This window comes from Passer montanus, unplaced genomic scaffold (genome assembly GCF_014805655.1).
Source record: "Passer montanus isolate IOZ18808 unplaced genomic scaffold, ASM1480565v1 scaffold67, whole genome shotgun sequence".
In the NCBI taxonomy this organism is placed as follows: Eukaryota; Metazoa; Chordata; class Aves; order Passeriformes; family Passeridae; genus Passer; species Passer montanus.
The window spans coordinates 1,612,020-1,628,310 of record NW_024371815.1 but is presented as its reverse complement, the minus strand read 5'-3'; the positions used below and the strand labels follow the sequence as shown (position 1 = coordinate 1,628,310).

At 36.4% G+C, this 16,291-nt stretch overlaps 1 protein-coding gene across 3 annotated transcripts in view; it reads left to right on the top strand.

The window, feature by feature from the left end:
* The window catches only part of JAKMIP1 (janus kinase and microtubule interacting protein 1), a 139,940-nt gene that overhangs the window by 45,192 nt on the left and 78,457 nt on the right, over nt 1–16,291 (top strand). For 2 of the 3 annotated variants that reach the window (XM_039728857.1, XM_039728858.1), the window contains exon 1: nt 7,464–7,620. The gene's annotated coding sequence lies outside the window, so the exon portion shown is untranslated. Of the gene's footprint in view, nt 1–4,563; nt 4,754–7,463; nt 7,621–16,291 lie in introns of those variants that run through there. The other variant, XM_039728855.1, reaches the window with a different exon arrangement.

The following is a 16,291-nucleotide window of genomic DNA, read 5'->3' as shown; positions in this document are numbered from 1 at the left end:
CTGCTTTTAGCTATATCAATTTCAAAGTTGGTATTAAAAATAAGAAGAGAAACTTTCTGAAGTCTTTTTGTGCTCTTTAAGTTTGTTCACTGTGTAAATAATAGCGATTGTGGTTGCACATTTTTCAAAGTGTTTGTTGCTCACGTGTAGAGTGGTCTATAAAGGTCGTGCCACATTATTTTCCTGCTGATAAGTCTTTGTGTTGAAAGGGGGTGACTCTGTGGCATGATCTGTGCTATTTCTTCCTTGGGCTGTAATGCATTCACACTGAAGCCTCCCTTTAGATTGTCTTTGCTTTCAAGGGATTATTTTAAACATCTCTCCTTTTTTCTTATTCTTCCATTTGTTTTTGTCTCCTTTTTTTTTCTTTCCTCCAATCTGCTTTTTGTGCAGCCACAGCAGAAGGCAGCACATTTCTGGTTGTAATCCTGTGTACTAGGCAGACACTGAATGGGTAAAGGAGAGAGCAAGTGATGTATGTTGGGCATAAGTGTTTGTTGCTGGCAGGTTCTGGCTGTCAAAATGTTAAGTTGTTTATGAAGGGCTGCATCTGTGCCACTTATTTATGTGTAAATAAAGTTTTTTGCTCTGTTGGAAATTCCAGGGAATCTGATACCAAAGTATCACAGTCCAACAAATACAAGAGCAGGAGCAGGAAGGGGAAGATGCAGTCTCCTTGCATATATTTTGTATGCCTCACAAATAAACCTCTTAAAAAGCTGTAAATCAAATTAATATTACGGATAGAAAGCTTTAGAGTAGAATACAAGGCACCATAGTAAAATGGCATCAGTTTTTTGAAAGAAATTTTCTTTTTTAATCCTTGAACATTTGGTTGTATGAACCAAATGTATGTAAGAACCTCTTCCCCCTGCTCCTTTAGCTGTCAATTAGGATAACTTCTGACAAAAAGCCAATGGTAATGTACACATTCTCATAACAAGGCATTTGCCAGCTGAAATCTCTAGCAACTATTGCAGAGAATTCACAGATGTGTTCAGCACTGTTTTCCCAAAGAAATTGCCTTTTGTTTGTGTCAGTCTTCTTTTCTGCTTAGTCATTTTAAAGCAAAAAAGCCTTGTTTTCAAAAAGTGTTCAAAATGTGGATCTGCTGTACAAAGACATAGGGAGGGCTTCCAAAACATTCAGGGAAACTGTTTTTCTCTTACCATATGCCAAGGATGATTGCTCTTTTTTCTGCTCTGGGGATTACAGTTGGACCCTGCCTGCTTCTATTTGAGGTGTGTTGGACAGAAGGAAGGTTTTGTACCACACTTCTCCAGAAGAAGGTGTTCTTTTGAGATCCCCACCCCTCATAGCCCACAGACCCTGCATATGTGGATTGTACACAGCATTACCCCACTTGTCAGAGGAATTGTCCTCAACTGTTCTGCTTTCCAAGCAGAAATCTAAACTAGCTGTCCACCTTAGCAGTTAATTTTTAAACTTCTGCAAGTAATACACTCTGTTTAAGAGTTAAAATGGACTAAGATGTCCCACGTGAACAGATCTGGCTAAAATCTCTGAGAACCCAAGTGCTTGGCCCATTTTGGGAATCTCAGGGAAAGGATGGAGGCTGGCATCAGTGTTTACTCTCTTACCTTTAAACTTATGTTGCTTTCCAGATGTAATGCTGCCTGAAATGAAGGAGGTAAAAGCGTGAGAAACAGAACTTTAACCAAAGATTCTATGTATTGCACTTTGTGATTAAAAATGTGAACAATCTCAAATACCTTCCCTCCTTTCCTAACTATTTGGGAAATGTTGACAGGTGTTGCTAGTTATTTCCATGTGAACAGAGAAAACCCTTCATTTTTATAACACTGTATTTTGTCTAGAGAGCCATTATATGATAAAGAACATAACAGAATCCACTTTGTTTATTAAGCATTTGCTGCCATAACTACAGGATGTGAACATGTTGGTGATTTCACTGCACTGAGTGAAATTAGTAATGTATCAAACATAGCTCATCTGTCAAATGATTTCTATAATAGTTTTGGTTCTTTGAGGTGCTTTTGGTGTGTGTGGTATATTCTGAATTGTGAATGAATTTGAACAGCTGTACTTTATGCTCTGTTTGTTTGCAGATTAACAGATATATTTCCACAGTAATAGCTTCCCCTCTTTATCCTTCCTGTCCATCATTAGAAATAGATTTAACTTAACAGTTACTGGAAATGAGAAATTAGGTATCCAATTATTTTAAGCTATTTTTGTATTACCATATCTTTTAAGAAGCTATAGGAAGATTACTGAAGGATTATCAGGTTGTAGTTTTCCAGTGGCAATTCACTGTGAATACCACTCTAACAACTTGTACTGACTGGCATAATTAAATGTTTCAAATTTGCCCCAGTTTTTGCAAGACTTATTGCCAATTAATCTTCTTTTAAAATCTCACTCATATGCTATGCTACTGAAACATCCACTTTCAGAAGCAGATATTGTCAAATTAGTATGCTGCTTCTTTTTATTTGCTCTTATTACTGTGACTTACGTTCTAGATCTCTGTTTCATTCTTCTCTCAAAGCTTTTGTAAACACTACTCTTGTTATATAGTGAGACCAGTTGGCCAAAAAATAAAATATATTTTTTACTTCCCAGTTTACTAGAGCATTCAAAAGAACTAAATCTTAACAATAAGCATTTTAGGATCAAATAACTTACTTTTTAGAAGAATTGGTATTACAGAATTAGTAGATATGCTAAAAGAGAAGTACATTTTTCAATGTAGCCAATTTTTTTTCCCCCCCTTTTGAGTGTTGTGGGTATTGGTCTGTTTTGTTATCATCTTATTGGCCTGATTGCTGTCTTGCTGTCTCCTTGCCTTTTATAAGTAAGTTCTTGTTTTGTCTTAGGCATTTCTATATTGCATATTAATATGGGGAAGCCTCTTTTATTCAAACATATTCAGATTGCTAACAGAAGGACAGAAGAAGGCAGCAAAATGTTTTATGTAGAATAACAATTTTGGAATGTTTATGAATAGGGCAGGAATAGGGCAGCTCAAAAAGAATGATGAAGTTTAGGTGAAGTGAAACATATCTGACATCCTAAAAAATAGAGGTACTTTGCCTGAAGAGCTTTGTTACTATATAAATAAACTGAATTCCTCTTTTCCCAGTGTTTTGTGCTACTTAAATATGCCAACTAAGCTGTTTCAGCACTTTGATCTTCTGCCATGATCTGGCCCTAGCCGTACTTTCATCCTTTTCAAAAGTGTTCTGTCACAGCAGTGAATTTGGCCCTAAGGAAATCAGTATACAGATTTCCTTTCTCCATTAAATACTACCTTGATGCCTGTCTTTATTGAACAAATAAAGGATTAAGGTTTTAAAACACTAACAACAGAATACATGGTGTTGCCTTTAAACAAACCCCTAGAGAGAAATGCAGGATTTCCCAGCAAGGGAAGTGGTTTGGAAATTATGGTTTTGGGACTGATACCGTTGGATGCAATCCTGATGTATTTTATGTGAAATACTTTTTTTTGGTGAAGATTTGGACATTGTACATGATAGCAGTTTTATCTATCGTGTTTCAGCACAGTTCATATGTGGAATTCTGTCTGGCTTCCAGCTCTCTTGCCCGAAAGGCAAAGAGTTTGACCTGTTCTGTGTTGTGTCTGCCAGCTCTCTGCTTTGGAGACCCCATATGGCCATGTCTGCTTAAGACATTGCTGAAATCTGTTGGGCTTGTTCAATTCACTCATCCTCAAGCTCTAACACAAGGGGTATACCAAGAGAAGATGTAGTACTTTTAGGACTTTTAGGCAGAAGATTTAGTAGTTTTTTACTTTCTTTTTTCACTCTGCAGTGAAAGGTGTAAGTCATTAAGCTTTCAGAGTGATATTTTCCTTGAAGATATCACCATAATGATAATTTTATTTCTGTATTTTTTTCTGTGCATGGGAAATGCCAATTCAAATTAACCTGCAGTGAACATTAACAAAAAATAAAATGCTTCTGTTATTTCCCCTTGTGATCAAAATAAAATGAAGTATTATAAAGAAATATGAAGTAAGACAATATCAAGGCCCTGTCCATTGTCTTTTGATTGTTTGTTTTCAGAAAGGAAATTGTGATAATTGCCTTCAATAACAGAATTAAGGTTTTCTGAAATTTAGTCTTATCCTTCTTTCAATATGACACATGATAACTTCTTTATGTTGGTATACTTTTGGTATTTACAAAGATTCATGGCAGTGGACAATCTGTACATGACAATTTATAGGTGGCCACCATGACTACCCAATAACTTGTGTTGAAATGGAATACAAATTTAGTGTTAGCTAGACAGAGTTAAGATTCTGGATTGACCTCATCTAGTTGCCAAGGAGCTTAGCAGCTTCCATCCTGCTTTCACTGAGGACCATCTAGGAAAGGCCACCCTTCCTTATGTGTTCTTAATGAAGAGAAGATGCCACCCTTGCATTTTTATATGATACCTTATTCTGCTGCATTTTGTTACCCCATGTAAATAAATTTCCATTCCATTGCTATCATCAAAGCCTTTAATGAAATCTGATTTGTATTAAATCTCTTTTCTTTTGTTTAACAGATGATGTCACTAATATTGCTCTGGAAGACCTCCTTGCTGATGAAAAGGAGAATGTTCCAACAGGACTAGGAGCTGTGGAAAGTCCCAGAATAAACACAGCTTGTGACTTAGCTACTGCTGCTGCTCAGTCTTCACCTCTTTAAATTAAAATCAAACACAACTGCCTCAGAAACCTGTGGACAAGAGAAAGGTACTGTGCATTGCCAGCATGTTGGTTGGGTAGGAAGAGAATAAATCTGCCATACAGATATGAGGCTATCATTTTATTAGAGACAGTATCACTTGAAGCCTCAAGTTTGAAATTCTTTTTGTACTGAGAAAGACTTTTAAACACAACCAGATTTTGCAGGCAATAAAATAAACCAAATCTGTATGAAGCTTTTGTCCTTTTGTGAGGTGCTTTCGTTCTCTGTATAGAGATGTCTTCTGGATTCACTGAACAGATTCTTGATATAAACATTTCTTACTTGTGATTTCTTTTCTTAATTAATTTTTTTAATGGTTTCCCCACCACCACCACCACCACCACGACCACCACCCATGGCATCTATGATGTGCAGTACAGAAGGGTGCTTAGTGTCTTGTATTTGTCATATGCTTGCTAACTTGAGCAGTGTGTTACCTCACCTATATCTGTCACTATTAGTAAAGCAGGAGGGCTTTAGTTGCTTTGGTCTCAGTCAAGAGAGCTAAGCTGCTTTGACAGACTTTCCCAACCTTCTGCTGACTTTTATGTGTTTATAATGTGTGCATGTCTGGGTATTCAGCAGGCCATGTATGCATGTATGCCATGCATAAACACCCACATAATATTTTCTTTGCTTCAAGGATCATCTAGAAATTACCTGTTCCTCTCATTACAGAAGTATGAATGACAGTTTAACTCCATGCCTAATTTTTGGTATTTTCATCTTGTGGTAGTCCTGCAGTGATGACAGAGTTATTAGGCTTAGAAATATTAGGAAATCATAAACCCCCACTCTGTGTAACTGTTATTTCTGCAGCTAAATGCTGTTGATCCCTAGAAAGGACATTTTTATCTAGAAAGATATTGAGAATATAGTTGAGGTTTGCCAGAAAACTGTAGTATAGAAAGAAAACAAAAGCAGCAGTAACCCAGGAAATATCCTTTCCCAATGGCTATTTTGTTAGTTTGCAAATTGAAATTGTTGCATCTTTGCTACTTACAAACTTTGCTTGATTTGAAATATATCTTGTTATATTTAATGTACTGCATAGTGAACACTTCCTCCTCTGAATAGAAAAGTATGACACTAAATAAGGTAAGTGCTGTGGGAACTGACAGCTGTAGAATGTATGATTTTTAATAAAGAAGTAATGAAGAAGGAAAAAATAAAGTGAAAAAACGTAGGGTATAGAATCAGTCTTAGGGTCCATCTGTTTTCTATGACACTTAAATACAGCTACTACTTCATTGTAGTATCTTTGATTTTAACACTTCACAGAATTTCATTATAGTGTAGTCATTATAAAGAAACATAAAGAGTGAAAAAAAGTGTCTAAAATAATTTAATATTTGCTAATGTAATAACTTTCATTATAGGGAATAATTATTTTAATTTGTAATTTCTAACTTGTAACTAAATTTGTTTTGGGGCAACAGATAAACCGATGTGACTACTCTTCTGTACCTGGGAGGGTAGTTCATCTTTTTCTTCTGGCTGAATTTAACACTTCATGGTAAATGCATGAGGAACTTCAGTCATAGATTTATCTAAAATGATTACCTACATATCTAGTTAATCATAACAGAAAGTAAATGATGCTGATTTTAGAAAGAATTAAAATTCTGAACTCTAAACCCAGCTGATGACTATTATCACTTGTCTTTCTGCAAAAGTAAATGTATTTTAATTTTTAAATTTTGAAAGGATGCTATTTAAAGATTATTATCCCCCATTGTCCTTTAGACTGCTCTGTTCCTGTACATCCAAACAGTGGAACACAGATTAAAAAATTGATTTAGACTTAATAGTTTGTTTAGCTCATTCTGCATAATAAAGATGAAATGTTCTAAACATGAGTCTTCAACAGCCAATGTATTTTGGAAAGTGATTTCATCATGTGCCAATTATCTGTATCTATCCTAACAGTTGCAGCTAGCTTATGAAAATTTGCAGAGTGGGTTTTCATCTTCTGGGTTGCTTATGCACATTTTCCCAGTGCTACAGGAAAAAAATCTTGCCTATCTGGTCCCTGTTTTTGATTATATTTCTTGCATGTCAATGTCTTGTTGTGTGTCTAGACTATTCCTGATCTCTTCCAAGTGTCTCCTCAGACTGGAAGTGCAAACACAGGCATTCATGCAGGAATGGTGCTGCTCTATCATGCAGCTGTGAGCTGGCACTTTGCTTCAGAGAATGGCTGGCTGCTTCTGAAAATTTAGGATTGCTGCAGCATGCCTGGCCCTGCAATAGGGCCAGGCACATTTTTTTAGATGGCTTTTTCTTTCTTTTGCTGATTGATAATTTGATATTTTCCCTCTTTCTCTGAATACTGAAAATTAAACTGACATAAACTTTGGTATTGCTCTCATGTTTCTATTTTTCTTAACATCCTTTTAACGAAAAACCTGTGCTGACTAATCCTGTATACAAACATTACTTATGTTCACTGCCATGAGATAACAGATCCATTACTTTCCAAACACAGAAAACATGTGCTATAACATGCTTGTGTCTAGAGAGATTTTCTTACTTGCAAATGTAACAAGGTAGTACATTTGGGTAGCTGGTGGCTGTGCAGCTGCTGGCAGAATTCCCACACATGTTTTGCCACTTGATAAGTATGTGGTTGGTTGGTTATGGTTGTGTCGAGATAAGATAAGGGATGTTGCACTTAGTCATCTAAAAGTAATCATCTATGTGCTGAGTGTTTGCAAGAGGTCTTAAAAAGAAAACTAAACAGACTTTTCTGACACCGTGGAAAGGGCTCTCAAATATATCAGGCTTGCTGTCCAGTATTAAAGCACAGCAGATCTTCAGACTTTTCTGGAGCTCCTTGTATGTTCATAAATGAGTATGAATGGGAAAAAAGGTATGAAGTGTGAGAAACCTGTAGCCTATGTGTTGTGCATTCACTAAACAGTAGTGAGAGGCCATAAACTTGGCAGTTCTGAGAATTCCTTAGGATATATCAGTTTTACAGCACCTGGTACTTTTTCTTGACAAACAGGCTCTCTCTTGGTTATGATTGTCTTTCTGGCTTTTTGGGTGTTTTTCTCAGGTCTTCAATTAATTTGTGATGTCAATATCTCCAAATGGTGTTTTGAATATTAAGTATCTTTGATAATGGGATTTTATTTTGGCAATATATGATGCATGTGGGCAAAATCCTGCTTTATGCATAGCATTGTGTAAACATTGATTTCTAGGAGAAAGATCTTGAAGGACACTAATTTTAATCTCAACACCTACAACTTATCCATTCTGAAGGAAACCTATACTGTGCACAGCTGCACATACTATATTTATACAGTTGTGCTGGATGTTATTGCAACACAAGACAAAAATATGAGATTTTGTAGTAGAAGGGAGGCAGAGAGTATTTGGGCATTTCAATTAACTTCCAACAATCAGTGTAAGAATTAAAAATGTATACTCTGGGACAATGAAAGGAAACATATAACCTTCTTATTTACTGGTGAAGACTTGCATATCCCAAAGGAAACATCTAGAAATTTTCTATTCTTAATCCCTTACAACATTTGGGAAGTGTTAGTGAAGATCTTTCTGATGTTTCCAGATGTCTCTACTGCAAAAAAAATAATAAATAATATGTGTTTGGAATGTAGCCATTTGAATATATATGCCCTGGGAGGGGAATGAGCATGGTTTCACTTAAAAACTCCCAGTTTTCACATTGTTCACTGAAACAGGCACCATTTCAGCATTTCCCCTTTCATGTGCAAGGGCAATGTGCACAGGTAACAGCCAAGTCTTGATTTACATGAAGATTTTAGTTTTGCTAGTACAGGTTTGCTATGAAGGAGGTGAAAAATTAGTGTTACTGCCATAGCTATGATAGCCTTAACCTTAAAGGAAAATATGATTCACCCTTTCAGCTAAACTTTAGGGAGATGGTGTAGAAAGAATAGTTCTTGGCAATACCTATTTCCATATTTTCCCACCGAGACTTCATTAAGACTAAGTTTGTCTGTAAAGTCACTGCCAGCACCCTGAATCTGAGGATTCCCTCTGCCACCTCTTCTAGGGGATGAGGTTGGAAGAAGAACAGAACTGAACACCACTTAATAATAGAAACTATGTGAACATATTTCTGCACTACTGGATTCATAGATAGGATTGCAACTGTGTCGAATTTACACAATAATACAACTTGAATAAAGATTTTTGTCTATGGTCACAGATGATTTACAGCCATTTAGACCTTCCAGAGAATACCCTTCTTTGCAGGCACCATGGCAAGAAGGAGGTTGTGTTCTGAAGCAATGAAGCATAAACATTTTTCGTTTAACCATTGGGACTTCTGTAAGCTTTAGGTGACATGTCTTGGCCTCAGCTTTCTGCAAAACACTGTACCATCTTCTGAAACAGTATAATGAAATGCAGTCTTGATTCTCAGTGAAGGAGAGACATTATATAGGTAAAGAGACAGGATGTTTTCTCTGGAGTGAATAACAAATCACTTTTTAGTCCCCCTAAATGTCCAAATCAGCTTGATTATGACAGCACTCAGCAGTTTAGGGTACACTGCTAGCAATGCTGTGCCCCCATAAATTGAATACCCTCATAAACTGTGTGCACAACTTGCATACTAAACCACTTAAAGTTGTATGTGCAAGTAGTCTGGTTCTGTCTAACATTATCCCTAATTTAGGAAGCTTTTAAGAAGCTTTATTTCCATATGTGTGTATATATATGTATGTGTGTGTGTTTGTGCATTGATTAATTTCTGAACTTCAGAATACTTTGGGACAGTCTAATCTGGACAACAGAAAGTGTCACAGTCTATTGTGGTGTGTCACAGAGTATTTCTGGAGTTTTATATTTATATATACTTGCCTATTTCCCTCTTTTTAAGGTGAACCATGACTGAATGCATCTTTTTAACATTCTGAGGGATGCAATCCTTAAAATTACGATGTTGGTACATGTATCTGGATAAATATATTTTCTGCAACTGTTCATAGCTGCCACATTGAACTTTTAGTATCTTCAGAGAGCACATTTGTATTTCTGGTGGCCGACTTGCCAACAGCATTTCCAACAAGTCTGGAATGGTTTGAATCAAATTTGCTGGCAGTAACCAGAAGGGTATTTTATTTGTAGTCTTCTCACGGTGGTGAAGTGTTCTCTATTTGTGGATTATTGGAAGATGGTTACACAGAGTTCACAGTTCACAGTTCCTGTTCTGTGCTTTTCTTATGCTTTGTCATGTTTGTCTCTGTCCTGTTTAACCAGAGAGAGAAACAGAAGTTTGTCTCCAGGCTCTTGCTGTGTTAGTATCTAGCTGTGCTTTTTACTGCCATTGCACAGCTCCCTTTCAGAGAGCTGAGAGAGGAAAGAAGGTACTGGCTGAAACACCCAGTTTAAATATTTTATCCCAGGTGATGCAGTTGCATCAGCCAGTTCCCAGAGTGACTTAAACTCTGTTCACTGCAATGAACATGACAGTCTCTTAAGTTTCATTTCTCATTACATGTATGCAGTCTCTTATTTCATAATATTGTTCTCAGAATACATTTCTGATAGTCTTTCTGGAAGTATAATGCCTACTTTACTAAGAGATTAAGTGATTTGGTAGAGAAAATACAAGGCACCTGTGACAGAACTGTAGATGGAAATCCATCAAGCCTTAGCCTGTGTGTTGCCAATAAGATAATAAAAATAGAAGGCATCTCTGACAAAACTGTAGATGGAAATCCGTGAAGCCTTAGCCTGTGTGTTGCCAATAAGATAATAATAATAATAATAATTATCCAGTTAGATTTGAAATCAGATTTGCATGTGGGGTTCAAGAACACTGAAGCTGAGCAGGAGTCTTTGATGCAGTAATCAAACACAAGGTTGAGGTCCTAAATTCTTGAGCACCTTTTTGGGAATTCTATGAGTCTTCAAAGTTTAAGCAACACCACTGCCAGTTCTGTAGTGTATATCCTTACTTTGGTCTCAGGAACTAAGGAACTTGGCTTTAAAACTGGACCACAAGAAACTTCTGAAAAAATGCAGCATGTTCTTTTGTCAGTCTTCCTGTATTACTGGACTAGACTAGGACCTTCATTTTGGCTAAGAATCTTGATTTTAATGAGAAGTTGTGTGAAAGTTGAGCCATCCCTTGGTAGGTGAAGAAGTTTTGTGATTCTTTGTGCTGCCTGATGGGCTCGTGCTGCTCTGCACAGAGCTGTGTGATTCTTCTGTGCTGGAGCAGCGAGGTGAGAGTGTGAGCTGTCTGGCACAGCATGAGGTAGCTCATAGACTTAGCAAAGGTAGTCAACAGCACAAAATAATTATTGAGATCAGAGACAGTGGAATGAAATCATGTCCCTTCTGCTTCACTGTTCAGCTGGTAACTAATATCACATCCAGAAGCACCTTTTCTCCTCCTTAACACTTGCCTGACCTCTCAAGTCTATCCTATTGATTTACAAAATAATAAATATTCAAGATGCAATTAAGTGTCAGACAACCCCAGGTTTTCTCTCATTGAGGTTCCTCCTCTCTCTTGAGCCATCAAATTGGGAATCTTAACCTCTTCCCATAAACCTTTCAGTTGCCTTGTGCATTTTCTACACAGCTGTCGTCCCTGAATTTTAATTTTTTATAGTTTTAGATTTTAGTTATTAATTTCTTCACAATAAAATAAAAATAATAATAGTGATGAGTTTAAAAAAATACCCAAAGGAAGCTTCATGCAAAAATCACTTGAGTAGCTAAACAAAACTGGTCCATTATAATCCAAAAGCCCAAATTTGACAGCTTGATTATATTTGTGGGGTGTCAGTGATAGTGTGTAAAGATATTAGAATCTGTCTCTGTATTTGCCATTTATCTAGCCCCAACTTAGAAGTGCTGTAACTTGCCCTTTCTTCCTCCTTGTTTTTGCTCTTAAATGTTCTGCTTTAGTGGGAATGCTGCTCCTCAGTGAGAGCACAGGGATCTCCCTGCTCATACCCAGGGCAGGCTGAGAAGCTCCAGAGTCTGATGCACTGTGCCAGACTGCAGGCATCAGGTCAGGTCTCCTGTCCATGATGGAGAGAAAGGAATTGCCCCAGAGATCAGGGGAACAGCTCTGCCTAGAGCTGCCTCTCTGGAGCTGCAGTGAGCCCAGCACCCTAAAGCACTGTGGCTGTGTAACAGAGCTGAGTTGTGAAGGATGTGGAGGGAGGGTTCTGTTTTACCATTTTTAGTTGCATTTGAACTTTGCCTTTCTGTGCTAATGTCTCTTTTATTTTATGTGTGTCACATAAAATAAAAGAGACATCAGACTCCTCTTTGTAGTATTTTGTCTTTTAATAGGGCTAATAGAACAATATTAATGATTAATGATTTGGTAAATGCTTGAAACAGTGCTATAAGTGAAATTTGGTAAATATTAATAATGTACATTCATTGAAGACAGTGGATATGTTTTATTTACTTAAAATTTAAAAAGTCCTGGAATCAAGCTCTTAGCTTTCTGGGAAGGGATTCAGGTTAAGTTTTCAGTAACTCTCTGTATGAAAGTGTTGTGTAGTGCAGAAGGAAGGGGCAGGATCCCTTCCCTTCCTCGTGCTGTGTCCTCTTTGGCTCAGACATTCCATTTTACCTGTGGTAATTCCTTTTAAACTAAGAGCTAGTTTTTTGGGGTGTTTTTGGTGGGCTGTTTATGTCCTTTCACTAGAATGAAGCCATTCATATACTGGATGCTATCCAGTGGCATGGAGTAGTACCAATCAAAAATAAAAATTCAGTTTCACATGGTTGTAACTAGCATATACACAAACATTTACACGTGTATGCATACTATCTAAATGAGTTTGATATGGGCTTTTTTTGGGTTGTTTTTTGGGGTTTTTTTTATTGCTAATGTTGGTGTCCAGTGACTTGGATACATATTTTAGTTGCATATGTTTTAGAAGATGCACAGATCACTCAACCAATTCATTGAAGAAAAAATGAATACATTGGCAAAATTAATTTAGGCAATTACCAAATTAGTTCTATCAACTGCTGTAAAAAGACCTGGAAGGCAGTGATTTGTGGTGGGAAGTTAAAACATGGGTGCTGATTCCTGAGGGCATTGGGAATTTTCTGGAAGATATGGAGTGACAGAATCACAGATCACCTTTGCTGAGATGCCATTGAACAAAATATGGAAGCAATTACTAACCTGGACTGCAGAGCTGAGTGCTTTGCAGATCCTGTGTTCATCCGTGGGATGTCACCTATTGTGGAAATCTGAGGGAGTGTCATAAAAGCCTGACTCATGCTACACAGTAATCTCTACCAAGGAAAGCTCTGTTCCACACGGCTCTGCAGGATTGTTACTTTGAGGTGTTCTGGCAAAAAAGCAGTGAAAAAATGCTTGTAGTTTCTTGGTGATTGCTTTCTCTATAGTGTGGCCCTATAAGGTATGTTATTAAAGCAAGAATGGCTCGGGACTTTAGGCTGCGAATCTGAAAAAATAAATGTGGGCTGTTAATTAACAACAAATATGTTTCTGGTTTTATCTATCAAAAAATCAAGTGACATTTATAAAGAGTTCCACTGTAAGGAAACTCTGTATTTCCCTAAGCAGGCTATGAATTACAGTAACCCTCAAAGGTTCTACTGTTACAGAAATAAATCTGTCTTTGTAGGTAGCTACAAAGGGGTATCAGAAAGGTGACCAGTCTACAATATAATTATAAAGCTGTATTGATAATTTACATTTGGATTTGTTGGTGGGATGAGTATTATTTTACAGTCCTGTAGAGGTTCTTCTGCTTTTATCCATTCAGTCATGTTTTATTACACAGAACTGAGAATTGAAGCAGTAAATGTAGGTCATCTGAACCTTGTGAGAAATGTGCTGTGGGCAGTGGCAGCTATGAATGTTGTCTTTCCCATAGTCACTGGCTGATTATCACTGTTATAGTTTTTTAAACTATAACATAGGTGAACTGCAAGTTACTTCTGAAGTTAACATTCATTGTACCCATGTCCACTGCATTTACTATTGTCAGATGCTATGGTAATAAAATTTATTTTAAACTTCATGAATGTACAGAATTGTGCTATGTTGTGAATGTACTTACATCTCATGTGAGGGCTGTGGGTAGCTGCAGTAGGCTGTGCAGAATTAAAGATAAATGTTGAAATAAAAAAAAAGTTGAAATAGAATGGTGCACTATTTATGTGGAGGTGCAGTCTTGAGATGAAGCTTTATTATTTCCCTCCAGTAACTGAGTTATGGCTTGGTGCTTCAGCTGAGATGACTCACTGACAATTTCACCTTCCAAAAATTGTGCTGTGGCTGAGTAATGTTGTTGAAGTCTGAAATAAGTCTGGAATGCAGAATTTTGGTTGATATCATTTAGTAAATTTTTCATGATATAATGTTATCCATATTTATTACTTGATTTTATGGGTTTACTTACTTTTCCTGTTGATTACTGTTTGTTTACTGAAAGACTCACTCTCTAAGGATATAATCCTCCCCATATTTTTGTGTGCTTCATAGAGGATCATGTTTGAAGTCTTGCATTTCTTTAAATTGACTTACTTTTCAATAGAAAGTATTGGGTTCCTTTTTTCCCTTGCCCTTATGTAATCAAAATTTATTGATGCCACACTCTCACATTTCTGCAGTACCTGATTTTTCTTTTTTTCTATTACATTTTATTGATATTTAACATCTAGAATCATCATATAGCAATTAATTACATAGTTTGAAGTCTTATTTGATAAAATCAGGACAGAGATTGAGGTAGTTTTAAAAAGCATCCTTTAAATCTGCTAAGCAAATAGAAGAGAAAGTGGAAGCTAGGGTATTATTCAGCTGATTGATTTTTTAGTATGTTAAGAATTTAATGGATTTCCCAAAACATCTATAAGAGAAATCATATTAAATATTTTGATCTTTTACAGACCAAACACCCAAACTATTGTGTAGTTGATTCAATTCAATCAAGTTTATTTACTTTGTTGTTTTTCTTTGATGACAATTGCCCCTGTACCTATCAAGTAAAGTCAGAAACTTGGTATGTTCCAGAGAAAACGTGCTGAAAATGTGACTTGTGCTTTAGAATCCATTACTCTTTCCTATCTTTTTTTCCTGATGTGAAATATAAAATACATTCAAATTATTCCAAGGTTTGCAAGAAGTGTGTAGAACTCAGAGTGCAGGAATTGGCTATTTTTAGTCATGGAGTGGTTGTGGGATTGTATCCTGGTTACATCATAAATTTGCCTCTCAGCAGACATATGGGGAGTTAATAAATAGGTTGTTGGTTGAAGCATCTGCGTCAGTAAAATTTTGTTAGTTAGAGTGGAGTGTTTTCTCCTTCATTTTTTCTCACTGTGTTTACAAGTTGTTTGGTGTTTTTTGGGGTTTTTTTTTTGTCCTGACCTTTATCCAAATATCAAATGTGGGAAGTCAACTAGGAGGGAATCTGGGCACTCGCTGGTTCTGTGCCTTTCATTTGGGAATCAGGATGCACTCTCTGCTCCAGCCCCTGTGTGTCTGGGCTATGTGCCTCTCTGGGTATATAGATAGGCTTTGTGTTGCCATAGTTCCTGCTTTTGAAATAGGTAGGCTGAAAGATGTATCTAGGGAAGAGTAAAAATGGAAATTTTTTTTTACCCACCAATGCAGCTTCATAGGTAGTTGTTTCTTGGTGTAGGATTTTTGGTTTTTTGGGTTTTTTTTTTTGTTTACCTTGGGTTTTGTTTAGTTTTTTGTTGTTGGTTTGTTTTTTTGGCTTTTTGGTAATTTCTTTTGTTATGTTTTATGATTTTAGAGAAGGTTTAGTTTAGTTTGGTTGAGAGATGTTGCTTTTGCTTCCCTTCCCCACTCTCCTTCCCTCAATGCCTATAAGATAAGAGGGTGATTTTCTTCAGGTTCTGGGTCAAAGCTTTTATTTAACTTGAAAAGCGTAATTCTCAAATGTTGAGAGTTAAAAGAAAAAAATTGAGAGCAATGCCTTGAGATTTTTTTTAAAATTCTGAAGAGTACTTCAAAGAATAATGCTGAACTCTCTAGTTTTAAGGCTAATTTGAGTATTAAATGTAATTTGAGCATCATAGAAACTCCATAGATTAATAGCATGAAATGCCTTTATTAAAATAGTGATTCCTCACATTTCTTCTACTCACCAAAGAGTTCCTTTTTTAATTTTCTGTAAGAATATTGCTGATTTGTTTTTCTTGGATCAACTGCTATGTGTAAAATCACAATAGCCCTAGCGTTTATTTGTTTGGTAAGGTAGGTCTGATACGTAATAAAATTAAAATGTATTTAAGTTCCTAGTCTTTTCAAAGATTATATATTAAAATGCTTCATATAATGAATATAAGGAACAAAGGGCTATTGAATAGGATAACTTGATAGATTATTATATTTCAAAGGAAAAATATCTGATACTACAGAGAAAAACCAACTATTTGTCTTAAGTTACTTCAGCAAATAATTAGTAAAGTTCATTTTTTTTCAATTACTTTTTACAAATGAAAGAACTCAATGGGAATATCATCAAACAGACTGAGACTTGGTGTCCTGAGTTCTG